Here is a 26,636-nt window from a genome sequence, read left to right as displayed (position 1 = left end):
TTGCTTGGTTTGCCTTATCTCCCTGGAGCAGAAGTTGGAACAATGGCAGAAGGTCTGGGTTTTATAAGCCGGTTTACTTCTCATTTCCCTGCACTTCCATGTCAAACATCAACAAAAAACAAACTGTAATCCCCCCATCCTTTATTCCCTCCCCCCTCCCCATCGGGGCACTTCTGTCCAATTTTTGGGGGCTTTATGCATTGAAAATATCCAATACTTTTATGTTATGGGGACACCATTGTTCCATGAAGTCCGACTGGAAATATTCAAGTATCCCATCCCATTCCTTTGCAAATATGTCTCTCGTGCCCTGAATAGTGTGGGTGACTTTTTCCATCGCGATTTGGGCCCAAACCTTTTGCAACCATGTGAAAGTGAATGGTGTGTCCTTATTTTTCCAATTCTGGGCGATGGTTGCCCACACTGCTATGAGGTGACCCATGAAGCCTGTCCACTGATTTTTTAAAACATTTTTTTGCTGTATGGTCTCTCATACCGCATAGCCACACACCATCTCCCAACAGCGGCACATTCGGCAGCATCTTTCCCATGTCTCCCTTTACCTCTTCCCAGAATGGTTTTATCCCTTTACAGTCCCACCATATATGCCTCCAAGATCCCACTTCCTCACATCCTCTCCAGTATTTGTTAGACGTTTTGGGAATGATATGCAGTCTTTCTGGAGTGTAGTGCCACTGAACAACTATTTTGGTCCACATTTCTCTAGTCTGTGCAGAGCGTGTCATCTTGGGGATCAGTTTCCATAGGTCCTCCCATTGGGTTTTTGTAGGTTCTGCCCCATCTAATCATGTACGACCACTTTATTTCCTCCTCTTGTGAGTCTATTAATGAGTAGAGTGTCGATACCCATTTTTCTGCCCCCGTGTTGGAGATAACATAGGACTCAAATGGAGTGAGGTCCCTTGTTGCCGCTTTTGTAATATCCGGGGATTTCAGCCAGTGTTTAAGTTGCTCATATTTGTATTTGTCTTGTCAGGAGCGAGATGCAGCTGAGTAGCATGAGTCATGTGACCTTATTTCATTGTCTATAAACATTTCCCCTATTTTCGTTATGCCCGCCTCTTCCCATTTCTCCTATGTGCCTTGCTCCATAACTGGTGGGAATTGGGGATTTCGGCAGCTGGGTGTGAAGGGGGCCAGCGCCGTGGTCATTATACCCGTCGTGTTTGGGAGTCCCATGCCTCCAATGTGGTTTTCATAATTTCGCTTATGCCTAGATTAGGGTGTATATGTTGTTTCTGTTTCCAGAGAAGTTCCACCAAAGGTGTCCTTTCCACTGCACGATCTTGTTTCGCCCAGATCGGCTGTGGATCTTCCCCCATCCATTCCCGCAGGACCTTTAATTGTGCCGCCTGGTAATACTTCTTGAAATGGGGGGGAGTGCCATCCCCCCCTCCCTGGTTGGAGCTGTGAGGGTAGCCCTAGCGATTCTCAGGGTCTTTCCTCTCCATATAAATGAGGAAATAACTTTATATAAAGTTTTAAAGAAGGTATGTGGGACACCCACCGGGAGAGCCTAAAAGTAATATAGAGTTTTTGGGGGAATGGTCATCTTGACCGATTGTATTATAGCCCACCAGGATATAAGAAGTGGGCTCCATCTTTCTAGTTCTTTACGTACGTCTGCTAAGAGTTGCAGATAATTCTCACCATATAGCTGCTCTATGTTTTGGGTTATTCTTATTCCCAGGTATTTTATGCCCTTCCCACCAATTTTAAAATCTAGTAGACTAGCTTACCTTTCTATCTTTCCCCCTATCACCTGCCAGGATTAGAATTTCAGATTTTTTCCTATTAATTTTCAGTCCTGATATGTTCCCAAACTCTTCTAATTCCCTAACCACAGTCGGTAGAGTTGACTCCGGGTTTTCCAGGGTTATCAGCATATCGTCTGCGTACGCTATCACTTTGTGCTGTGTGCCTGCCATTTCGATCCCCTTGATGTGGGGAGCCTCACTCATTTTTATTAAAAAGGGTTCCAAAAAGATAGCGTACAAAAGTGGGGAGAGCGGGCAACCCTGTTTCGTACCCCTGGAAATTGTTATCTTATCTGTGATTTCTCCATTGATGGCCACCATGCTAGAGGGTGTGTTATAGTTCGCCCTCATCCTGGCTATATATTGTTCCCCAAATCCCATGCAGGATAGGACTTTAAATAGCATTGACCATTTTATCCGGTCAAACGCTTTCTCTGCGTCTACTGAGAGTAATAGCGCTGGGGTGTGTGTTATGCCAATTTTTTCCACTAAGTGGATGAGCATTCTCAGATTGTTGTGGGTTTGTCTTCCCGGGATGAAGCCTGATTGATCTAAGTGAATTAGCTTTGGGAGGAGCGTGGATAGCCTTGCTGCTAGGATCTTTGTATATATTTTAGCATCCCAATTGATCAGGGAAATAGGCCTATATGCCTCAAGGAGTGTCGGGTCCTTCCCTGCTTTATGGAAGACTAAGACCTTTGCCTCATTCATTGTGGGAGTCACGTTGCCAGTATCTTTGAATGAATTTAGAAGCCTGGTGAGAGCTGGGATTATCTGATCTGTGTGCTTTTTATAGAAAGGGTCTGTGAAACCATCTGGGCCAGGTGCTTTATTTACGGGGAGTTCTGTGAATGCTTTTTAACTTCCTCTTCCCTGATTGGATTCTCTAGGGTTTGTCTATCTTCTGAGATTCGCAGGATGGGGAGGGCTTTTAGATATGTGTCTTGTGCTTCTACATTTGGGAGGCCCGAGGTGTATAGTTTTTGATAGTATTCTCTAAATGACTCCTCCATCTCTTGTGTGCCCGTCTGTAATTCCCCTTTAGAGTTTTGCATGGCCTTAATCGCTATAGCTTTCTGCTTTGAGCACAGTTGTCTCGCTAGGAGTCTGTCCACCTTGTTTGCTTTTATGTAAGATCTCTGCCTGAGGTAGAGTAAGTTCCTTTCTGCTCCTTTTGTGCGCAATAGCTCCAGTTGGCCCTGTGTGTGTTTCAGCGCTTTTTTTAATGCCCTAGTAGGGTGGGCCAATATTTTCTTATGCAGCTATGCAGCTGTGTTATAGACTTTTCCAATTCCTTTTCCCATATATATCTTTGTTTTTCCTTCGTAATTTTTAATGCTATGATCTTCCCTCTCATGACTGCTTTAAAAGCATCCCATATCGTGGCCATGGAGACCACCCCGGTATCGTTTTGCGTAAAATATTCTTCTATCATTTCTTTTTATGGTCTCCCCTGTAATCGGATCTTGGATTACGTCCAGTGGTAATCTCCACCTCCACAGATTGTTTGTTTTCCCCGGTAGGGTTAGATGAAGCCAGAGCGGTGCATGGTCTGAGAGCGCTATCGCTCCCAGTTCTATCCCTTGGATCTTCCCCATCAGGCCCACTGATGCCCAGAAATAATCTATTCTCGACATAGAATTATGAACGTGTGAGAAGTATGTATAACCCCTTTGTCCCCCTTTCAGTTGTAAGGTTAAAATTGATAGGTTTAATTTTTCTTTATTAAAAAAACTACAAATGCACCCTTATGCTTTCTTTGGAGTTTTCATGCTTTATTCTTCCCATGGCACAGCTATTGTATGTGGTATTCGCTGCAAGATAAGTGGGCAGAAATTGAATCCTACTTGAGCTTCCCCAATAGGGTGGAGGATCGCTCATTGATTGGGGGCTGTATGGTGACATTCCCAAGCTAGGTCTCAGACATTTGGTAATGTGTTAATGCTGCAGAAACTGAGGTACTGGTCTCTGGTTGTTTATCATCTGTTAAGATATTTGACTGGCTAATCTACTTTGGCTATTCCTCTACCCCAATGAAACAGTCCTGTTTGATCATTTTCCTTGACACAGTCTAATCCAAGGATTTTTGCTCCCCGAGTTGTTTGATTTTACTTTTCTTCTCCCCTACTAATTTTCTGGCAATTCGGTTCACATTTGATGATTGGAGTCAATTTGGTGCTTTAAGTGGGAGCCCGGCTGCAGCCTAGTGTTGCCATTCCTGAGAACAGACGCTGCTTTGACATTCTAATCAATGGCAAGGTGAAAGCTGTACAGTTTTGAAGCCTACCTGAGGATTCCCCTCTTGCAGGCCAGACATACAGATGTGTTAGTTCAACTACATTATTATAAACGTCTGTATCTGGGACTCTCACCTAAGACTATGCAGAAGGTCTTATTCAACCTGAAAAAGCAGACCACTTAACGGATGTCAGAGTTGGTGTAGGTTGGCAAGCCAAATCCATTGATGCTGCTGTTGAGTTGTATGTATGCAGATTGTTAGATGGGTGTATTGCGTGGACTTAATTTGAGAGTCTCTAGGGGTTGTAGTTGGTACGAGTGGCTATCCCTGGTGTTGCACTTGATTCAAAGGTTTTAGTTGCTGCGCCAAGGAGAGAATTTACACCATCTCTGACAGAGCTGTGGGCGCATTTGGTCCTCACCCCTTGTCCCTTCATCTCCAGCAACACATAGACTGCTGAGGTGGGTAAGGGTTGGACAGTGGGTGGGATCACACACATGTTGTCCTTCCCCAAGACCTTTAGAAACTTCGTATTGGCTGCTTTGGGCCAAAAAGAGTGTAAGGAGGTAGATACTTATTGAACAACCAGAAACCATCCCCGAGTGAGGAGGAACCAACTTGTTGGGCACATATTCGGGTTGGTGACGCTGTAAACAAGATGTTGGATCTGCATGTGCTTGGAGAAAATTGCCTGCCCTGGAACTCCCCTCCCTGCATCAAATGCATTACTCAAAAGCTGCCTGCTAATTGACTAGCAGGAAGCGTGGGCAGATGCAATGCTATGCACAAAAATGAGTGGGCTGAAGCCTGTAGTTTCAGGGGCTCCTATATGGACAATGACTGACATTGAGCTCCTTTGGGTGGAGAACATGCCGGACATAGACCTGATAACTGCATCTTCTGCCCAGTTGCCCGAGCATGGTCTTTCCTCCGGCTTTTAAAGGATACCCTCACAAAGACCATTTATTTTGGAACGAACCGAGCACAGCCAACCACTTACAGCCAATCGCTGCAGTTAAACGCTGGTATGTTGGATATGGAGAAGACACAAGTCCTCCTGGGATGTGCGATTGCTGCTACGGTAATATGAGAAAATAGGTTGAAAAATTATGCTGCCGCATCTTTTGTCCCTCGTGTTTTCTCATCAATTAATGGGCAGCTTCGGGCAGCATCGGGCACATTGTTTTTGTGGAGTCGATTTTTCCCAATCCTGCTTTTTCACTGATGGGAATTAGTACATGTATTTATGGATTGTGACAAAGTCCCCTGCCTTGCTCCGGGGAGACCAGAGAGGCCAGGTGCCTCCCCAAACTAGCTGATGGTTGGCCTCGGGGTGATATGGGGAGGATGTTTTGGTCACACATTTAGTCTTCCATCTCGAGGCAGGGTTCAGTCCTGCTCCTTAAAGGGAATTGAACGGTGGTCCCACTTAACTGGCAGCACCACCCCTTCTTTCTTTCAGGTTCTAGAATCCTTAATAAATCTATACCAGGAAAGACTGGAGCCTGAGACCTGAATTGGGAGTAGAAACCCAAAGGTGAGCCATCCATCGCACAAGAGCTCCACTCTCCTGCAATTAAGAACAGATCGGTTAAGGGAGTCCACCCTGTGGACCGGGTCAGGATGGGACCACCAGCTAGAGGACCACACAAGAGGATGCACTAGCCAGCCCCAGGTCCCACATACAAACTGGAAGTCCTCCTTTGGTGGATGGGCCAGACCCGCCCTTCCCTACACCATCTGCCTAAATAAACACCTGAATTCCCTAACCCCATAGAAACAATGGAAGGCAGGGCCACTGTGTTGTGGCAGGCAGAAAGGACTTCCCAAGAGAAGGGACCAGTCAATCCCAAGTCACACATCAGGGCTCTAAACCATCCCCACTTGCAGAGCCTGACTGCCATTCCCCATCCAACCTAACACAAAGGTGGGGCCAAAGCCCTATAAAAGCCCATGGAGCCAGGAGTTTGAAGGAGCCTGGAGGAAGGAACAGAATCTGCAGCAAACAGGAGTAAGGCTGGGGCAGGAGTTTATGCCCAATCCGAAGGGCAAGGAATGGGAGCAAAGATTATGGCTGGAGCTGAAGAACAAATGCCACCCAGAAAGCAGAGTGGTGGAGTGACCCATAAGATGGCATATGAATGAAGCACAGGTGATACAATAGCATTATCAAAAAGGGCAAGGAGTTATACCTTGTGGGGAGGTGGTAATGAAACGGGAATACCAGGAGGTGGTGGTAGAAGAGGAATGTGAACCCCTGGAAGTGGTACGAAACCAGAGGCAGTAAATCGGGAGGTAGTGGGAGAAAGTGCAGACCAGGAAGTGAAAGGAGGAGGTGAACATCTGAAGGAGTGGACAGGAGAGTATCGGGGGGAGGGTAGCAAATATCAGGAGACATTGGAGCAAGAGCTCAGGGGTTGGCAGGAATGGGCTATAGGGTGGAACAAGCTGGAAGACATGAGGGGCAGGGAGCGAACCAACCATCCTGAAAGTAATCGGAAAGAGGCAAATAATCCACTGCTGCAGATATGCAGCAACATAAAAAGTCAAGACAAGGGCATACCGTCATGATGCCTACCCCCAGGCATCTGGTCCAAGCCCATCAGCCCCGGGAGCAGGCATCTAGACATTTAGTAAAACCTCAGCAGCCCCGGCTAGGGGCTATCTGGGTTCAGTCCTGGCGCCTAAGGCGCCAGGCTCATAGTCATTACTTACCTCAGGCAGACCATGCTGCAAATGACTCCAATCCAACATGAAGCTTGAAGGGGACTATTTTTATACAGGGACTATTTCTTACTCGGGTGTGATTCTAGGGACTTCTTACCTGGGACTACTTTTGAGGCTATTTAAACCACGCCCAACCAGCAACACACGCTTTGCGTTATTCTGCATCCAGCAGCGTAACGCTCACCATGCCTGCAGCCTGCATCCAGTCTTCTGCCACGCCCGCCTCGAATCCGGAGCTCCTAAAACAAAGAGGAAAGAAAGGGACAAGGTTAGAAAACTAACTTATTTCTATTCCACACCTGATTCTGGATCCATCTCATCTGCGGACCTGTAAAGAACATCATTATGCACGCACCGCAACTCCAGCTGCAGCGCCGCGCCATACTCACCAGTCTTCACAGCATCCTTCGGGTCGGCGCCGCCTCCATCATTTCTTCGCTGAACTTCGGCACCTAGGAGACAAAAGAAAACCACAAGGTGAGCTGAGGGAACCAACAGATATAATTCTTACCACCATAGACTTACCTGATTTACCACCGGAGGCATCCTTTTGTGACTCTCCATATTTTCACGTGCCGCATCTGTAAAGAGAGACAAAACAACACGTTTTCCACGTGCACCATTTACCGGACAGCGCCGGGTAATACAGACTCTTACCTGAGCGCCACCAGCTGCCACAAGGGCATCTTTTCATGAGCCAGCGGCATGTAAGAAAGGAAGGGGGGGAACAATGTCATCTTCTATAGAACACCATTTTCAGTACAATGCTTTACAGAAAAGGGCAAGTGGAACACTTTAGCATAAGTGCTCATGAGTCTGACCAGGACGTCGACTTTGAGGATGTTTTGGAAGAGAGAATAAACATTTATCATTGCATTCCTTTGTTAAAAAAGGCAGTCGAATAATGAATTGCTCCATCTCTCTTTCAGCCAATGGCTACTAAAGCAATTATGCACAGGATTGAAAAAAAAGTAAAAATGGTCTCTCTATGGTCTTCTTTACATTTGGGGGGGGTAACCTATTCCACATTCCCTGATAACTACAGCCTGTAAGTGGGCCAATGACTACTTTCCACCACCCGCTCCCTCCAAATAGGGAGAGTATGAAACGTTACACTTCGTGCCATATGGTGTGTGCATCTTCAGAGCCACGGTGGTGATGGCACAATACAATGGGACAAGATGAGAGATCCTAACTGAAGACATCCCTGACACACTTCAGTCGTTTTTAAAAGATTCTCCAAGAGGGAGAGCGAACTGCTAATGCAGCGATTTTAACAAAATGCCCTTGGTGGCACCAGAAACAGCAGGTTTTCAAGGGGATGGGTATTTGTAGTGAAACCACATGCATGGCTGTGACGCATGGGCTTCAAACCAGGCCAATTTGTTGTATAAACCAGTAAAGGACTGTCTTTTATGGAAAGGCAGTAGACCAAACCTGGGATAGCAAAGAAAGAGCACAACACATTAAAAACACAGACAGATTGCTAGCAGGTGTTACGAATCTGGACAATTCGTCCCTTCTCCCCAGAGTGGAGCCACTCTCTCTGAGGCTAGGTAGGTGAGCCCTCTAAGCAAGACCCTCCCTGGGGGTCTGGGCAGGTTGGACCTCACTGTTAGTGACTCTTGGGGACAAGGACTCCCATTCCGATAAGGAACTCAGTCCAAAACACCATTTCTGCCTATATCGGTGTTGGAAAGCGTTTGGTATTTCCTGTGATGACTATAACAAACAAGGACCCTTCTTGCACTCCTTTTGGCTTTCCCACAATCAAAGAAGATGGACACATTTATTTTGTTTCTGATTACTTACATAAGAGCAGAAAGGACTACGAATCAGGGAGAGACTCCTACGGAGGGAAGAGAGTAATCCCTACGCAAAGGTGAGCCTCTGTGGAGACGACGTTCTGGAGGACTTTCTGGAGGCTGAAAGGCAGGTGTTCTGACCAAGAAAGAGACTCCTGTCATGAGAGAGACTGAGATGGAAACGCAACTGTCTTAACCAGTGGCATGACCACGGGAGATCCGGGTTGGGTCTGGTGCCCGACAACCGATGCCAAGACCAGAGGGAAGAAGGGAGCCCAGGTGCCGAGCTCCACATGGTCAAGTGTCTTTGCCACCGAGATGAGCCTCCACAGGGATGCAAACGCTTCCTAAGTGAAAACACCAGTGAGGGCGAGTGCTATGAAGTGTGGTTTCCAAGATTGGCAAACCACAAGGTTACGGAGATCGGATAATCGCGAATCGACAGAACCACAGCTGGAAACACTATACGAGCTTGAGAGACTGAACGGACACACACCTTATGTAAAACGGAGCGAAGGAGATACAAACACTTTATACCAGGGCTGGAAAAACCAACTAATGAACAGAGAAAACCCTGGTGGGGAAAGCTGACAAAGGTACGAGTGCTTGAGAAAACTGAACGCACATAGGCCCTATGTAAAACAGAGCGAAAGAGATACAACCACTTTTTGCCAATGTGTGGAAGGCTGATAAATGTACAAGGAGCTGATAAAGCCAGACGAGCATGCTTCCTATGTAGAAACAGTTTGAAAGGAGTATGAACACTTTGTAGCAAGACTAGAAAAGCCAACCAGGTTACGGGAACCTGGAACATCCCAGCAGGCAGATGCCCTACGTCCATCAAGTTGATTGAGAGCCAGTATACCTATCGAAGAGTGACAGGACTTTGGGACGTCCAAGTGCCACGAAGGTTGGGCATAGAAGCGATCTTGGAGGGATTTGAACACTTACCAAAATATGAGAAAAGCTATCTAGGGAGAATCCTTTCCTACCGATGTGGGAAGAGAAAATGGTACAGAGGATATGTGTGTTAAATCAACAGAATCTACACAAAGAGACTGCACTGTCACTATATTCTAAAGGAACTTTGATGCTGCAAATAAGTTCTCTAAGTGTTTGGGCCAGGTAGAAGTCACAGACTGTGGCAATTGCTTCGACCTCCTTTTTTCTTTTAGTTGGATTTTTTTAAAGTGGTAGGTACAGTTAGTTAACTAGGATTTGAACTTCGGACTGTTTCTTTTGGGCTTTGACAAAGACCCTTAGGAGAGTAGAGGCGACATAGGTATTTTTCTTTAATTTCGAATAAACACCCTTGAATTGTGACCCACTGTAGTCTGAGTCCTTCTTCTGGTTCACCACGCATGCCATACCCACAGTGGGTCACAGCCTCCAACTATCGCTCCTTTCATGCCCAACCCTCTGGCCAAACCACAGGGCATTTTAATCTGCCAATAAGCTGCGGGTGGGTCACTGTTTGGGGAACACAGCTCTTCACCTAAACCCTGGTACTGTCTACATGACCACAGACAAGCGCAAGTAAGAAGTCCAACCCCTCGGAGAACAGCCTTTACTTCAAAGCAGTGACATCAAGCTGCATCCCCGCCCCCCTCTCCCCACCCCTGAAGTTTTTCGGTGGGGGGGGGGGAACATTGACACCCATGCGTGGGAGGGGGATCATATCCAACAAGCGGGTTTGAAGTACTGTATAACAAGGATAGAGAATCCGTGCAACCTTACACCAAGAGCAAGAAGTATCCCACAGGAACCACTGGCACTGCTTCAAACGTGAGTAATCAAACCTGTACCAGTAAACCAGTTACAGACAGGAATTTACTCTCGTTTTCCGATTCCCCAAAAAGGACCAAATAAAAAGGCCCATGCTAGACCTACAGCCAGTGCACAAATATGTGAGGCCCCAAAAATTAAGGTTGACAACTCCGCAAGAAGTAATCCTGCTCCTAACGAAAGGGATTACTTGACCTCATTTGATCTAAATGATACATACTTTCATATTTCAGTGTTCCCAAAAGAACATTTCTGCGTTTCAAAGTAGACTCAACATTTTCAGTTCAAGGTGATTACTTTTGGGGTGACGTTGGGACCTGGTGTGTACACACAGGTGCTTGTGGTGGTGGCAGCACGCCTGTGCAGTGTGAGAGGTCAGAAATGGGAGGCGACAACTTGGTAAAAGATTTTTATGAACTTACAAGGGTGTGCCAAACACGTCACTATCCCTAATCTAAAGAGGATTTCCCTGTTTATTAAAATAACTAAAGGAAAACACGCTAACGAAAAGAATCTGTCGCTCACACTTGTACATCAAACACATAAAGGCAATCAATGGCAAATCAAATGTAACAGAAATAAACGTTATGTTCAACTGAAACCTAATAACTGTGTATCCTTGGAACACGAGTTGGATCCCCTTCCCCAGATTCAAAGCAGGAATTTCGATCAAATGTTCAAATAAGAGTCCCTTTCTGTAACCAAGTTTTGATCATAAAGTTCACCTTTCTCCTAATGTCTTTCACTTGGTCTTGTAACAAAAAGTTAAATCGGATGAAAAGTCGTTATCTCTTCGAGTATAGACAAAGTTCCCCCCTAGTTTCTTCTTCAGCAAACAAATATACTTTCACAATTCTTCAGTGTCAACAGCCATTTTTTTGTCAGGATGACTATACCACAATGAAAGGTTCAACACTTAAGTGGTCTTACTACTTACTCCAAACTTACAACCATAATGTTTTCAATGATTTCTTCCCGGTCCATTAACCTGCCAGGATTACCACTAATAGGTCCCTATCCTGGTATATTTGCTGCCAGGACGAAAGCTCCTAACACTACAAGTACTCTCTGTGGTGAGATTTACTTCAAACCTTTTGAAAAGTCTTCAGTTTTCAACATCAAAATTCACAACTTCTTCTGAGAAAGCATGAGACGCGTTGGTGCTGTTTGTTCCACTTTTTCATATGCTATAGGCAATGCAGGTTATTCCCACTTCTACATCACACAACTACTGACAATGATTCTGTATTACATTGGCCCCTCATTGGCTTAGGCAATGCTTGTTGATGTCTTCCTCAACTATTGCCTCTTCTTTAGTTTGGCATTAATCGTTACAATTAGCCGACTTCAGTATTGCCCGCTCTTGTCTTTGACAATGATGGTTTATTGCCCTCTCTCGGCTTTCTATTTTGATACAATATTTCTTTTTCTCTGCTTGGACAATATTCCTGGCTTGGATAATAGTAATGGAACCTTTCCTTTCTTGTTCTTTGTCAACCTTGTTATAACGCAAATATAATTCTTTCATTATTCCGGTATTCAAAATAAGGAAAAATAGTAAGCAGTCGACTACATAGCGTTCCGGGATTACTGAGCAACGGTAAAACCAGATTCCTCATACGCGTCCGCTTGACGCGCTGATGCATCAAACTCTGCTTCTTTTCCTGCTTTCTGTATGACCGACGATTTCGTTAATTTGCCTGCGACTCGTGCCGGGGAAAGGAGCTCATCTCGCTCCTAAAATGCTCCGATGCACGCCTGCCACTGGAGCAAGACCTGCAATCAGATGAGTCTCTCTCCACAGCGAAAAGCCTTTCGAAACAACGCTTCCCACTGCGCGTCCTCTGCACTTTCGATCTGCAAACACGAAGACCCTCTCGGGACCAGTACCGGCTTCAGTTACTGCGGCGGTGGAGTCTTGTTTTTCCACACCTGATGCTGCAACTGCAGCCAGTAGCTTCTTCTGTTTCTCCACTTTCTAGTTCTAATGGCCTGCACCTGAGGAGGCCTTATATATTCAAAAGTGCCACTCGGGTATGGGTCATTAGAACCACTAGATTGCACTTCACATTTTTTTCCTCTGAGTCCCTCTTCCTCTTCCCAGTACTAGCATTGTGGGACTTGAAGTCCCCGATGTTCTGTGTACTATTTTTCTTCACAGGTTTTAATTCTACAATAGGCAATTAAGATTGTAGGGAAGTTCTTAAAGGGTCTCTCTGTTTTCCTGACCCGGTTCTGCTCTCATGTGATCCTTCCGCAGAGCACCACTACCAGGGTCAGAAAGTGTCTGCCTTTCCCTGGCCACATGAGAAAGGTCCCAGGCAAGCGTTTCTGGGATTATCGCATTTGATTCATCATAGCTGCAGGACGTTCCAGTACTCTTACCTAGACAACAGGCTAATATCATGGGAGAATGTATCAACGTGCGCAAAAAACATTGAAGAGTTGATAAATCTGCTAAATAGTGTTAGTTTTTCCATCAACGAACCAAGATCCAGCCTCGTGCCAAGTCAAAGCAAAGAATTTCAAAGGGCCTATCCCACTCAAAGTGTGCAAGCATTTTTAGCCCCAGCTCCCTTAATCACAATGCCGGTTTCCAGATACTGGTCAGAAATGTTCTTAAATTGTGGGGTATGATGGTGCCATCCATTTTCCATCATTCTTCATGCATTATTCTAACTTTGCCCTGTATACATTCGTCCTAAGGGTCAGTAATGGGTTGAACAGGGAACTCTATGCACACATGTTTCGTGTAAGGCAAGCATTTTTCTGGCTGTTAGATATGGCATTTATAACGCGCCTATAAGTGTTTCAAGACGCGACGAGGCCTGGGAAGGGAAACTGAGGGAAGACGAGACAATTCTACTAGGTCAGGTGACATTGAGATTGTGCAAGTGCAGGGGAGGGCGGATGGGGTGGAAGGGGAAAAGTGCGGAGGGAAAGGGGAGGGGATAGTGCAGTACATAGGATAACAGTAAGATAAATAAAGACAATAAATAAGTGTGGCCAGTGCAAGGGTAAGTGTAGCCATCAGGTGTCAAGTGCTAGTCGTGGCTGTAGGAATACAGAACAGTCTGAGTGCAAGGGTTGCCAGAGAGGCAGTGCAGGTGTGCAACTGGCGGTGAGGGGACCTGGGCCCGAGATCAGAGGGTAGCCAGGTAACTAGTGCAGTTTCAGATTCAGTCGGGAGATCAGCACGGGAGAGGAGGAGAGAAAGCAGAAGCAAAGAGGAAGGTCTTGAGGTGCTTCTGGAACGGGAGGTGGTTCTCCTCAAGTTTCAGAGAGTCCGGGAGGCTGTTACAGAGGGAGGTCCCAGCAGAAGAAAGATCTACCTCCAACTCGCTGCTTGGAGACGCGACTGACCTTGAGGGAGTTGGAGGTGGATAGGCGAAGAGCTCGAGAGAGAAGATATTTGGGAAGAGCGAGTTGAAGGTTTTGAGGTCCCAGACCCCAGAAGGCCTTGTGGACAATGCAGAGGGTTTTGAACTTGATATTCGTGGACACTCTGAGTCAGCGCAGGGATTTCAAGCCTGGAGAGTTACGATCCCTGTGCTTGAGGCGAAGGACATGTCTCGCAGTCCTGTTTTGGATGAGTTGCAGAGGGCGGAGAGTAGAGGCAGCCGGATTGATAAAGAAGCTGTTGCAATAGTCCAGCATAGAGAGAACCAGAGCTCTGGAGACCGTGAGCTTCTGGGGGAAGGAGAGGAAAGGAAGAATACCTCTGAGGAGGTGCAGCTGGTGGTGTGACTTCTTAGAGACGTCAGATGTGCAGAGAGAAGGAAAGTGTGTGGTCGAAGATGACCCCAAGGTTTTTAGCCTCACAGGTGAGAGCAGGAAGAGGGCCAAGGGAGGCCAGCCAGAGAGTGACTGGGAAGGAGGGAGCAGGTGTGCCGATGAGGAGAATCTCGGTCTTACTGGCAATAAGGCAGAGGTCATTGGCGGCACACCACTCCTGGATAGCAGACAGTCTCATCATTTCAGAGTTCGAAATTGAGGGGAGGTGGGAGCTATTTAGCTCCTGCTTGGTGCATAGTAGAGTCTGGTTAGCTTGACACCAACGGCTACCAGGAGCTACTTTTGGCTCCCCAGGCCAATTGATGTCAAACAAAGTGAGTTTGGGACACCCTTTAAATAAACTTTAGGGCACATCTGTATGACATTTAGGGGCCGATTCATGGAACAAACGTGCGCCGAAAATCTTCGCGCAAGCAGGCGCAAGCGGAAAAAAACAGGCGCACTCGCACGTGTGCGATCCATGGAAGTCCCTGCGCGTGTACACCTCGGGATGTGCGCCAAACCCGTGCATGGCGCACAAGTCACTGCAACATCCCGAAAGGCGTGCGCGACGCGCACAGTGAAAGCGCACAACCTCGGCGCATACACCAGAAAGTGGGCGGAACACGGGGCGTAACGCGCGGAATGGGGAAAAACACGCGAAAATAAGGGCGTAACTGGGGATGTACTGCAGGGAAGCAGACGGAACGCCCACACGCACTCGAACCACACGTATTCATGGAATCGAATAGGGCAAAGCCACGCACAGCCAAAGACACGCACAAGCCAAAACACGTCCGCCACACGAAGGCAGGCGGCAGCGTCCCTGCGCATTACAAAAGTGGCAACATACAGCAATTGGGCCTGTGCGAGCGGGGCACGTGTATATTGGGGGTGCGCGGGAAGTTACACACGCGGGCCTGGGGGAGCGGGCTACGTGTATTCCAGGGGTTCGCGTGAACTTTTCCGCGCGATCGGGCCTGGGGGAGCGGGCTACGTGTATATCAGGGGTTTGCGTGAACTTTTTTGCGCGATCAGGCCTGGGGGAGCGGGCTACGTGTATTCCAGGGGTTCGCGTGAACTTTTCCACGCGATCGGGCCTGGGGGAGCGGGCTACGTGTATATCAGGGGTTTGCGTGAAGTTTTTCACGCGATTGGGCCTGGGGGAGCGGGGTACCACTCACCGTCTGCCTTGCGTGTAGAAGAACGCGTAGCCAACACCCGCTGTGAAGTAATAGCGTGTGAACCCCAACGGATGGAAAACACACGCACCGCACGAAAAGCACATACAGAACAGTGTAAAGGTACGCGGGCTCTCCAAGCCCTGCCAGGGCAACGCCCGTGCGCAAAACGTCAGACGCGCTTACGCTGTAAGGGCCTTTGGTCCAATGAAATCGCGTACGCGTGCTGACGCGCTTACGCGCTAAGGGCCTTTCGTCGATTTTCACGCTGACGTGCAGGATTTTCACGTGCCAAATCACTCCGTATCAAGCTGGCCACGCGAAAACACACGGAAGACCACGCTCCTGCCCAGAAGGCCGAATTACTGCCCCCCAGTGCCCCGAGCAGCCTCCCACGTGCCATCTGCTGCTGCCTGCCTGCTGCCACCGTGCCCTGCCATTTGATGCCTGCACATCAGCCATCTGCAGGCATCAAATGGCAGGGGTCCAGTTGCTGTGTCCACCCCTGCTGGAACAGAAGACTCCCGACTCGGATAACATCGCTCCACAGCCCAGCCCCAGGACCCAGTTGCCCACCCACTCCTGCCCCTGGGGTTGCCATGTCGGGCACATCCACATCTGGCACCAGTGGCAACCCCCGGCCAGAGGGGCAGAGGGGCACCAGCTTCACTGCCACCGAAGTTGGTGTCCTGGTGGAGCAAGTCCTGGGGCAGTATGATGCCCTCTTCGGATCGTCCCGCGCCAACAAGGAAGGACGGGAGAGGATCTGGGCCGAGTTGTTGCCATCAATGCGGAGGGGGTGGCAACCCGCACCATCCAGAAGGTCAAGAAGCGCTGGGAGGACTTGAGGTCCAGGACCCTCATAAAGGCCCTGCGCCTCGTGGAGGGGGGGCCGGGGCCGCATGAGTTCCATCCAGATGAGGATCCTGGAATGCGTACACCCAGCGCTCCACGCCCAGGTCCTTGAGAGGGAGACCCGTCTGGAGTTGAGCGATAAGTGGCCAAGCATTGCTGTGTGAGACAGGGCATGTTGCAGTGTGCTGGTTGTCTGATACTTGCCTGTATGTGTGACATAGGCCATGTACGCATGTATGTGTGCAGGGACATCATGGTAATGCATGTGCGACCAGTAATGTGTGAACTGCACGGTTGTTGCATGTGTTTAAATGCGACATGGGGAGCCCTATTCAGATTGTACACATGAGAGCATGGCAGTCTCTGTTCCTGGACATGGGTGGGGGTGAGGGATGGGTGCTGATGCCAGGTACATATATGGTATCCATGTCTGTGTGCCTGGCCTGCGTGTCTGTGACTTGTGAATGCCATGGATGCATGACACATGTCTGTGACAATGTACAGATTCACTGATGCAGCCTAGTCATCCTTGTATCCACTGTGATTGGGGTGTATGGGGCCAGATGGATGTGACTGAGGTGAAGTGTGTGCATGTGATAGGCATGACCCATGATGCATGTGAGTTCCATTACATTGTATGTTTCGAGAGTCCATTGGACATGTATGGAAATGTCCATGGCATGCACCATGACTGTCACTGTGTGTGTTTTGCCTGGACTGACACATGTGTTGTGGAGGGACATGATGGAAGTGTACTTTGACAGTGGCACTCATCTGTAATTGCTTCCTGTCTAGGGGACCATTGTACAGTACCCTGATGCTTGTGTTCTATGTCTCCCTCTACGCAGCGGCTAGTGAAGAAGAGGGCGGAGACGGCGCTGTGGAGCAAGGCGCCGGGGAAGCTCCCACGGCTGCAGCGGAAGGGGTGGGTGAGCCCCCACAGTGGCCTGCTACGGCGGAAGACGGTGAGGAGCCATCCAGGTTGGTGGGGGCATCCCTGCTGGTGCAAGTGGTGCAGTCCAGGGGCAGGGGCAGGAGGCAGCACAGGTCACTGTGGAGGGGCCTGTGCATGTCGCTGTCCCTGACCCTGTGGGTGCACCACCATGCACCAGCAGGGATGCCCCGTCCCAGGCCCGCCCGCAGGTAGAGGGGATGTCCATGTCATCTGACTCCCCTCCACCTGCGGACGAGGGGACCCCTGGCCGTATGGAGAAGGTCCTGATTGGGGTCGCGATGCGCACGGCTGTGATTCGTGATGCCGTGCGTGCTTCCCAGGAGGAGCACGCACGTCATCACGAAGAGCACCGTGCCGACGTGGCCCAATTGGGATCGTCCATGTTCGGGGGGTTTCCTGCATGTGTTGGCCAATCTGGCAGCCCTCTCCTCCTCTGTGGAGACTATACGCCAGTCGTTCTCCTTGCCGTCTTCCGGCCCAGATGCCACCAGGGCCCCCTGTGGACCTGCCCTCACCAATGCAGCCAGCTCGGTGGGGATCCCATCCCTGCCACAGTCGGGAGTCAGAGGTCCAGCAGGGGTGGACACCACAGCAACTGTACCCCAGCAGATGGAGGATGTGCCGGCATCATCAGGCAGGGCACGTGCACAACGGCGTCGGTGGATTCCATCAGCCTGGATGCCGTCGCGCTGGCAGAGGCAGTGGCGTCGGAGGCAGCAGCGGTGTCAACGTGGGAGGCATCATGGCTCGGGGCCATCAACATCGGAGGGGCAGGCATCGGCCGGAGGGCAGGAGGACCCAGGACGGGAAGTGTCTTCCGTGTGGCAGCGGATGGGCCAGCACATAGGTGCGGAGCGGAAGCGGGCGGAAGAGGCGCGGCTCACAATGGTCAGGGTGGAGAACTCCATGCGGAGGGCCCTGAGGCGGGCCGAGTGCCTCGAGGCAATCTGCAGGGGGTTGGAGGAGGAGACGGCGTCATCCCAGCATACCCTCGGGGCCATGGAACAGGACCGCCTCTGGGACATCGAACAGGAGTTCGATGATGCCCTGGCCCAGAACACCACGGAGTGAGCCGCTGGACTTGCCCGCCGCCTTTGTATATAGTTATATAGTTAGTGTTAGGTTTCCTTTATTTATTTTTTTTATTTGGTTGCGATTGGACAATGCGCCACATTTTTGTATGTAGTTCAGTTTTTAGTTAGTTGTCATAGTTAGGTTTCATTTGGTTGGGCTCATGGACCCGGGATTATCTTGTAAATAGTTCTTCAATGGATTTTTCTATTTTTTGGATTTTTTTCATGGACATTCTTCTTCCTTTGGTTGTTTTGCTTTGTGGTTTTTCTCATTTCATTTCCATTCAAGTTGATTTTAAATACATGTTTATTTTCATCCTTCAATGTGTCGTATCATCTCATTGCTTTCATGCATGGCATGTTAGGTGTCTTAACATTCACTTGCAGCCAGTGTGTGTGACAGACATGTGTTCATTTGCATTATTTACATTGGGTGTGTAACATGTCATTGCCTTTGATATGTGGGTGGATGTGATAGTTGGTTGGGCCTTTTGGCAGGGGAGGATGGCCATTACGGACATGATTGGGGATTGGTAGGACCCAGGTGCAGGGGGGCATGGATGGGACATGGGTGGGGGCCTGGTGGTGGGTGCCCCACAGTGCTAGGGGGGTGGGGGTGGTGGGAGACATGAGTTGGACATGGGTGGGGGCCTGCTGGCAGGTGCCCCACAGTGCTGGGGGGTGGGGATGGGGGGTGGGGAACATGAGTTGGACATGGGTGGGGGCCTGCTGGCAGGTGCCCCACAGGGGTGGGGGTGGTGGGAGACATGAGTTGGACATGGGTGGGGGCCTGCTGGCAGGTGCCCCACAGTGCTGGGGGGTGGTGGGAGACATGAGTTGGACATGGGTGGGGGCCTGCTGGCAGGTGCCCCACAGTGCTGGGGGGTGGGGGTGGTGGGAGACATGAGTTGGACATGGGTGGGGGCCTGCTGGCAGGTGCCCCACAGTGCTGGCGGTGGTGGGAGACATGAGTTGGACATGGGTGGGGGGCCTGCTGGCAGGTGCCCCACAGTGCTGGGAGGTGGGGGGGTGGGGAACATGAGTTGGACATGGGTGGGGCCTGTGGAGGGTGCCCCTGGTGGCTGGGGGTTCAGGGGGACATGCGTTGGTGGGCAGTAGTGCAAGTTGACATGTGGGTTGGCGGGGGGGCATGTCCATGGTGGATGGGGTGCCTGCAGGACATGTGCAGGGTAGGCCCCTGTGGTGTGAGCCACCTGCAGGGGCCGTGGAGGGTGTAGAGGGAACACCTGGGAGGACCCACATGTGCAATTCACGTGTGGTGCTCCCCGCGCACCCCGAAATACACGTACCCTGCTGATATCGCGTGTGGAACTTCACGCGCACCCCTGAAATACACGTACCCTGCTGAAATCGCGTGTGTTACTTCCCCCGCACCCTGAAATACACGTACTCTGCTGATTTCGCGTGTGAAACTTCCCCCGCACCCTGAAATACACGTACCCTGATGGAATCGCGTATGGAACTTCCCGCGCACCCCTGAGATACGCGTACCCTGGTCGCACGGGCCCAATCGCGTGTGTAACTTCCCCTGCACCCTGAAATACACGTACCCTGCTGATATCGCGTGTGGAACTTCACGCGCACCCCTGAAATACACGTACCCTGCTGATTTCACGTGTGAAACTTCCCCCGCACCCTGAAATACACGTACCCTGCTGATATTGCGTGTGTAACTTCCCCTGCACCCTGAAATACACGTACCCTGCTGATATCGCGTGTGGAACTTCACGCGCACCCCTGAAATACACGTACCCTGCTGATTTCACGTGTGAAACTTCCCCCGCACCCCGAAATACACGTACCCTGATGGAATCGCGTGTGGAACTTCCCGCGCACCCCTGAGATACGCGTACCCTGCTCGCATGGCCCAATTGCGTGTGGGAATTCCTGCACACCCCTGAAATACACGTACCCTGCTGAAATCGCGTGTGTAACTTCCCCTGCACCCTGAAATACACGTACCCTGATGGAATCGCGTGAGGTACTTCCCGCGCACCCGAGTGATACACGTAGCCCGCTTGCTGTGCTGGTACAGGGTTAGCGCAGCCCTTTGCGCTGGATTGGGTATATTGATGGCTTTTCCCTTGCGCGAGAGGCGTTCTTGGGGGCGTAACTGGCGCTGCTGCAGGGTCGCTGCGCCACTGTGCGCCATGGCTGGTTTTGGTGGCTGGAATCCATGAATACGCTGTGCGCGGAAATGGATTTTAGCGCACGCGGCTGGCGCAGGGATTCGCACGCGCACACTGTGCGCCAGCCGCGTGCGCCACTTGTGCGCTGAATTCTAGGAATTACCCCCTTAAAGCATAAGGGGTCACAAAACCATAAATAATCTACAGAATTATGTTTGCATCTTATGTGAAAGTTAGATTTGTGGAAAGCTATGCACTAACTCCTTGTTCCCCAGTGGTAGCTCCTGGATACCCAGGAGCTGCTAGTAGTTCCTGCTTATCCAATCTGAATTTTGAGCCCTGCATTTATTTCTGTTATGTAATACCTATATCCTGTGCGATGACGTGTTTATCTTGCAAATCTTAAACCGCGCGTATGGCAAAAATTCCATAAGCGCTCTAGACTTGGTTATACAGGACAGCACCAGTGACGGGGCACAGTCATGTGACCATTTAACAGTGGTGTCTTCCGGGCACCTTTACTCTTGTGGTGTTAGCAACACGTTCCACCGACTACACGAGGGGGGCTAGGAAGGGGGTGTTAACGACCTGGAATCCTGAGTTAACAGCCCGAGCAAAGCAAGGGGCGTTAATGAGGGATCGGGGATGTTACCCCCTGGTGTAGCCAGTGGAACGTGTTACTAACGCCATTAGTACCCAGGGTTACCAAACCGGTAACCCAGGATGCTAAAAAAAAACAGTATTTTCATTCATTGAACAGGACGCTAAGTGCCTCCCGTTCAATGAAAATACTTTGCCAAGATGACCGTCATGGTTGTAGAAGGCAGGGATCCTTATGGAGCCCCTGTTCCATTACCATGGTGGCTGAACAAGAGAGAAGTCTGCAGCAACAATCGGGAAGTGGGGCAGGAGGAGCGGGGGTTGGGAATAGGTGAACAAATTCAATTCAAAGAAACGGGATGGCGGGGGGGGGAGAATGGCGGGCCGGGAAGGCAGCCTATGGGTTCCGTGGAACACGGGCTGAGATCGGAGGTTTCAGCCTGTGATCCATGGAACCCGATTGGTTGTGCTCCCCGCCCCCGGTGCTAGTTGCTAGGCTAGTTGTTAGGCAAGATTGTATGTAGTAACCCTGTTGGAAACTACACCAGCCTTGTGCTCTTGGCAATAGTTAACCCAACCTTTAGTATAGGCCTGCACTACACAAGTTGGTAGAGTGACTGAGCAGCCAGGCCTATCTCAAGAGGGGTCAATGTGAGCTGTAGGGCTGTAACATAGAGCTTCACAGTGACAGGTATTCAAATAACAATTTTTCTTGATGCAAATAATTATTTATAAATGTAACCGTCAGTTTAAATAAGCCTTCTTTATTGTTGCCAATTGCTCCCTTCTAATCTACTTCAAAATACACTCATTCAGTTCAATAAAGCAAGTAGATGCCCTTTTGGGATGGCACACAGAGATTCCTACACCCTCAGGTGACTTCATTAGCTCCGACATTGTGGACACTAATATATCACTTTTCACACTTAAATTGGCAATACTGAAGTTGTGGTAAAAGGAAAAAGGTTAGGGGAAGAAACAATGGTTAACAAGTTTCTCAAACAGGTAGGCACTTTGAACCCCCGCAATGCAATGTAGATAAACCCTTTCCCAGCTACACAAGTAAGGTATGTATGCCATTTTGGAGGGATAGTTGAAACACAAAGTAGGAGGTTAGAAGAGTCTTCAGGGAGCCAGGACAGGCAATGTCACATGAGCAAAATCTAGGGGAGCTGAGGCACTTCTTGAAGGTAAGTAAAAAGTCTTGCACAATGTTATAGAGTTTTTGTTGAAAAATAAATCACTGTTGGGCCACAAGCTGGGAGGCTTGTGAAGGGAAAAGTTGCAAGCAACTCTGCAACAGGCAGCAAATGCAAGTCTCAACTGAGAACAAGCAAGCTATACAGCAAGAGTTAAGTACCCCTTGGTTTACAGTACCTTAGGTCTGAAGAAATGGTTCCAGCTGTCTCCTGTTCCTGTTGTAGTCTGGCAGGTCCTGATGTTCTTGGGCCTCAGTCATGGGGACAAGAGGGAGGACATCTGGGGACTCCTGCACTACGATTCAAAGGTCTTTGGCAGCAATGGACAAAGTTCAGATCAGCGTTACTTTGCGGTTTCAGCTACTCGCAAATCGTACCACCGCGGTTCTCGGACACCTTGTGGACTTTCCTTGCTTCTGTGGTCCAGCACTCTGTTGAGGTGGCTCAGACAGGGTTAGTCCTGCTTCAAGGGAGTCCGGAGGATCTTCCTGGAGCTCATGTCCGACTTAACGATGTACTGTATTCTGGTGTTCCTGTCCCCTGGCGCTCGGTTCCTGCAGCAGCAATGGAACTACAGCCAGTAGAGAGAGGGGTTCCAGTCGAGTTAATCTTGGGGCTCCACCAACCCAAAGGGAGAAGTCATCCTTGCAGGGCTTCTCTTGTCAAGCAGAATTTGGAGCTTCAGCAATGCAGCAGCCCTTCACCAAGCAAACCAACAATCCAGGAGTTACAGCAAGCTTCTCTTCCAAGTTCTTATTCAGATTCCTTCGTCCGGCGGTCTCTGCCCTCCAAGCAAAAGACCTTGCCTTTTATGCAAGCCTCTCCCATTCATTCGCAGCCTAGCTGTCACTCACACAGCAGGGTGGCTGTCCTCCAAGGACAACCAGCCGGCCAATCACCTTTGGTTGCATTTCTGTAACCAAGGAGACTAAGCACAGCGAGTTTCGGGAACCTCCCTCGCTTCCTGCCATGCCAGACAAGCTGGAGCCAGAGCCAAACCAACAAAGGGACCAAACCTGGTTTGGCGCGCAGAAGAAATCTCAAGAAGGACCTTTACACAAGAAATGGCGAAAAAAGAAGACTGGGCCATTTTGACAAAATGGGCAACCATGGGTGCAATACTGCAACTGGGGATTCAGTCTGCGGTAAAAACGCACAATGGTAGGAAAAAGTAAACCACTGCCACCAGTCATTAATTGTAGAAAGGGTAACATAATAATGTTACATGAGAAAGTAGACAAAGGGAATGCTAAGTAACCCCTCCAGGCCTCTATGTAAGATAGTGTGTGCTGTGTCTACAAAGTTACAAAAGGTAAGTAAAGTCAATTCACTTTACTGATCTTGGAAACAGTATCCAAGAGAAGGTAGTTAAACCATTGAGAGATCCAAAGGACTTCTCTTGACACTGCACTGGGGGTGCTGTGTGTCACAATGTAAAAAGATGTTGCTTATGGAGTTTGTCAGACTCCAAAAGAAACAGAATTCAATTCAAAGAAAAATACAAGAGAGTGGGAAAAAGTTCTCTCTCTGCAGGATAAAAATGTATAGTCCTAAAGTCCATTAAAAGAGCTGGGCGTCTTTAAGGTAGAAGGGAATTAGCAAATTTCTGAGAAGTCTCTCTAACACTAGTGATCTTTCATCTGTAGCCTGATATTTCCACAGCTATATTTCTGATACTTGCATAGTTTGTGACATGCTACACAAATTAAATTAGTGTTTTTTTTTTTTTAATAGAAATCGAACTCCTTGTACTTGACTGGATTTACTGCAATTGGCACTCAGTGCTTGATTCTCATTTGTGGCCACAACTCCAATTTCGATGTGAATATTATCTTTATAAAGTGAATTGCACTTTTTGTCTGTGACTATGTTTGGACTCCCGCCAAGCAGTTCTCTGCATAAATGAATGCATGAGCTGCAGGTAGACCTGCTGCTGGAACAAAGCAATGCAGTGGGGGTGGGGCGAGAATGAACTAGTGGCAAACGTCTAATCCCCTGCCACTGGCAGCCATCTACAACCCTTGACGTACCTCAAATGTTAGTTTTATGAAGTCATTATTTCACAATTACTGAGACGGACATTTCCTGTACAATTATGGAAAACTTAAGTACTCCCTAAACCGACTGTCTCTTTTGACAGCATTACATGCGTGCTAAAAGTTCACACGAGTAAATCTCCGTTTAGAAAAACGGATGTGATCATACATATAAAAACTATTTGTAATTTTGATGCTTTTCATAGGTACGACTAGTGATTTTGTAAAGCACCCTTCTGCCAATAATGTTGGCCTGGCTTTGCTTGGCTCTGTAAACAAATGTTGGTAATGGCAACTGTTGGCTTTGCCAGGTTCTGCTGTCACGATACTAACTGGCCAGCAGTGGGAGCAGCTGCAAAATGGTGCGAGTACCAGTGCATATAATGTTGCCCAGCAGATATTTAATACCACACAAGCCAAAACTATTGAGTTTGATAAATGCTTTTTTTTAACAGGACTTCTGTGAAAGGCACACACTGCATACCAATCAAGTGGTTGAAGGCACACTTCGTTAAGATATTTTTAATACACAAGTAAGCACATTTTCAGCTCCAAGTAAGCAATTCGCTCTTAGAAGAATGCTTTCAAATAACTCTGGCAAGTAGTTCAAGCATGGCTGTTTCTGCTTGATAAAGCTATTTAAACGAGATCACAGAAGGATGTTTTTTGAGTGAAAGGACTGAAGGTGTGTTTAATGGCCGTAGGGATTAGCATGCCATGATAAGTGGGTAAATAACAAAACGTCTACAAGATCCACGTCCCTCATTATCCCATCTCCCTCCTAGCTGTGCTCCAGTGCAATAGTGCTGGCCTACAGGTGGCGGTTTAGGGCCACGTTACATCCAAAACTAAAAAGACGGCGCAGGGTTGCAGTTAGTGAGGGAAGGAAGTCGCAGATGCATAAATCTATCGTTCCAAGTGTGGGTTGGATGCACGGCCATGCAATTTCTTTAAAGCTCCGAAATACAAAAGTGCATGTTATTAATGGTTACTGCACCCATATGTGTTATGTTTGCCTTCAGATTTCAATTTAGATAGGGCAGCAGTGATCATGGATTCCTGTCACAAAATTAAATGTGCTCGGACATTGTTCAGTCAAATAGGTGAATCCGTAATACTAAAAGTTGTAGATCTTTTCACGTATAACGCACATTTTGTCCTGAAAAAGGGAAGCCATGTGATTAGACCTGAGTAGACCTGAGTATGGATAGCCGTGGAAGGGGCCTGAACAGGAGTGGATAATTATTTGGCTACCCGGAAGAGCTCTTTGGATGCACAAGGGGCATTTAAAATATTATTGGCATAATACTGAGACTTAGCTGTTTTAATAGAGATATGATAATTATTCTGTGCTTGTGTAGGCCATCTTTAGGGAGGAGTCGGCCAATAGGTGCCATTTTCGTTAGAAACGGCGACACTTTTGCTTCAGCAGCCTCCACTCCAAAGGGTACTAGGGGCCCAACAGCATGGTACGGGTAGGAAGCAGCTGAGAAGGAGCATAAAGGCTGCCACTAGAGCGCTACAAGCATTCATACCCTTGGGTTATTGGCGCAACCAAGTCAGAAATAGCATTGAAATTTCATAGGAGGGATAAGTTTGACTTTAGGTAAAGTGCAGGGAGGATCAAAGGGAATTAGATAATCTGACCATAGCACAGGTAAAGGACTAAGGGCCTGATTCATGGAACGGTTTTATAATGGTGCAATCCCATAGGAAAACGTTCCATGAATCAGGCCCTTATTGCTTGAAGTTTAGATGGAATTGTGATTATTGGCATATGCCACACTTGGATGGAATTGTGATTATTGGTACATGTCACACCTTGATGTAATCGTGAGCATTAGCCGGTGACGCATCTGGATAGGATTGTGAATGTCAGCATTTGCCACACTTGGATAGAATTGTGATTGTTACCATGTGCCACATTCAGATGCAATTTGTAAATGCCAGCATGTAACACAATTAGATATAATCCTGCCTGTTGGCATATGCCACACCTGGACATAGTCGTGAACGTTGGCCTGCGTCGCATCTAGATAGGATTGTGAATGTCGGCACATGCCACACTTAGATGGAACTATGATTGTTAGCATTTGCCCAATTAACCAACCCACTAACAATTTCACCCCTCTGCATACACCTCTCAAACTCTAACCAAAACACAAATACAAGCCTATAACACAACAAACTGCACAAACTTCACTACACTGCAACAACAAAACAAACCACACATAGAATTGCACAACAGCACACGACGACTACCGACTGGAAAACACCCCAAGCCCAGCCAACGGAGTTACCGGTTGAGGCTGCCAACAACACATCACTGCTCTCTTGTACTTTTCCAACTTATTCCCACTTACTCACCCCCTGCCCCCCCTCCCTTTTTCAGAGCCGACAGATCGCCAGGGGACGACTCCGGTGGTGATAGTGCACGGTAGAAATGTTCTTTAACCTTAACTTCTACATTGCATCATTT

The 26,636-nt window shown here is 48.6% G+C and overlaps 1 protein-coding gene across 1 annotated transcript in view; it reads left to right on the top strand.

Moving 5' to 3' along the window:
* The window catches only part of NUP210 (nucleoporin 210), a 1,233,892-nt gene that overhangs the window by 112,910 nt on the left and 1,094,346 nt on the right, over positions 1 to 26,636 (top strand). The window lies entirely within an intron of this gene.

The sequence above is a fragment of the Ambystoma mexicanum genome, chromosome 2p (genome assembly GCF_040938575.1).
Source record: "Ambystoma mexicanum isolate Mex_15411 chromosome 2p, UKY_AmexF1_1, whole genome shotgun sequence".
NCBI lineage: Eukaryota > Metazoa > Chordata > Amphibia > Caudata > Ambystomatidae > Ambystoma > Ambystoma mexicanum.
Note: the sequence above shows the minus strand (reverse complement) of the source record. Positions and strands in the feature narration are given on the sequence as shown.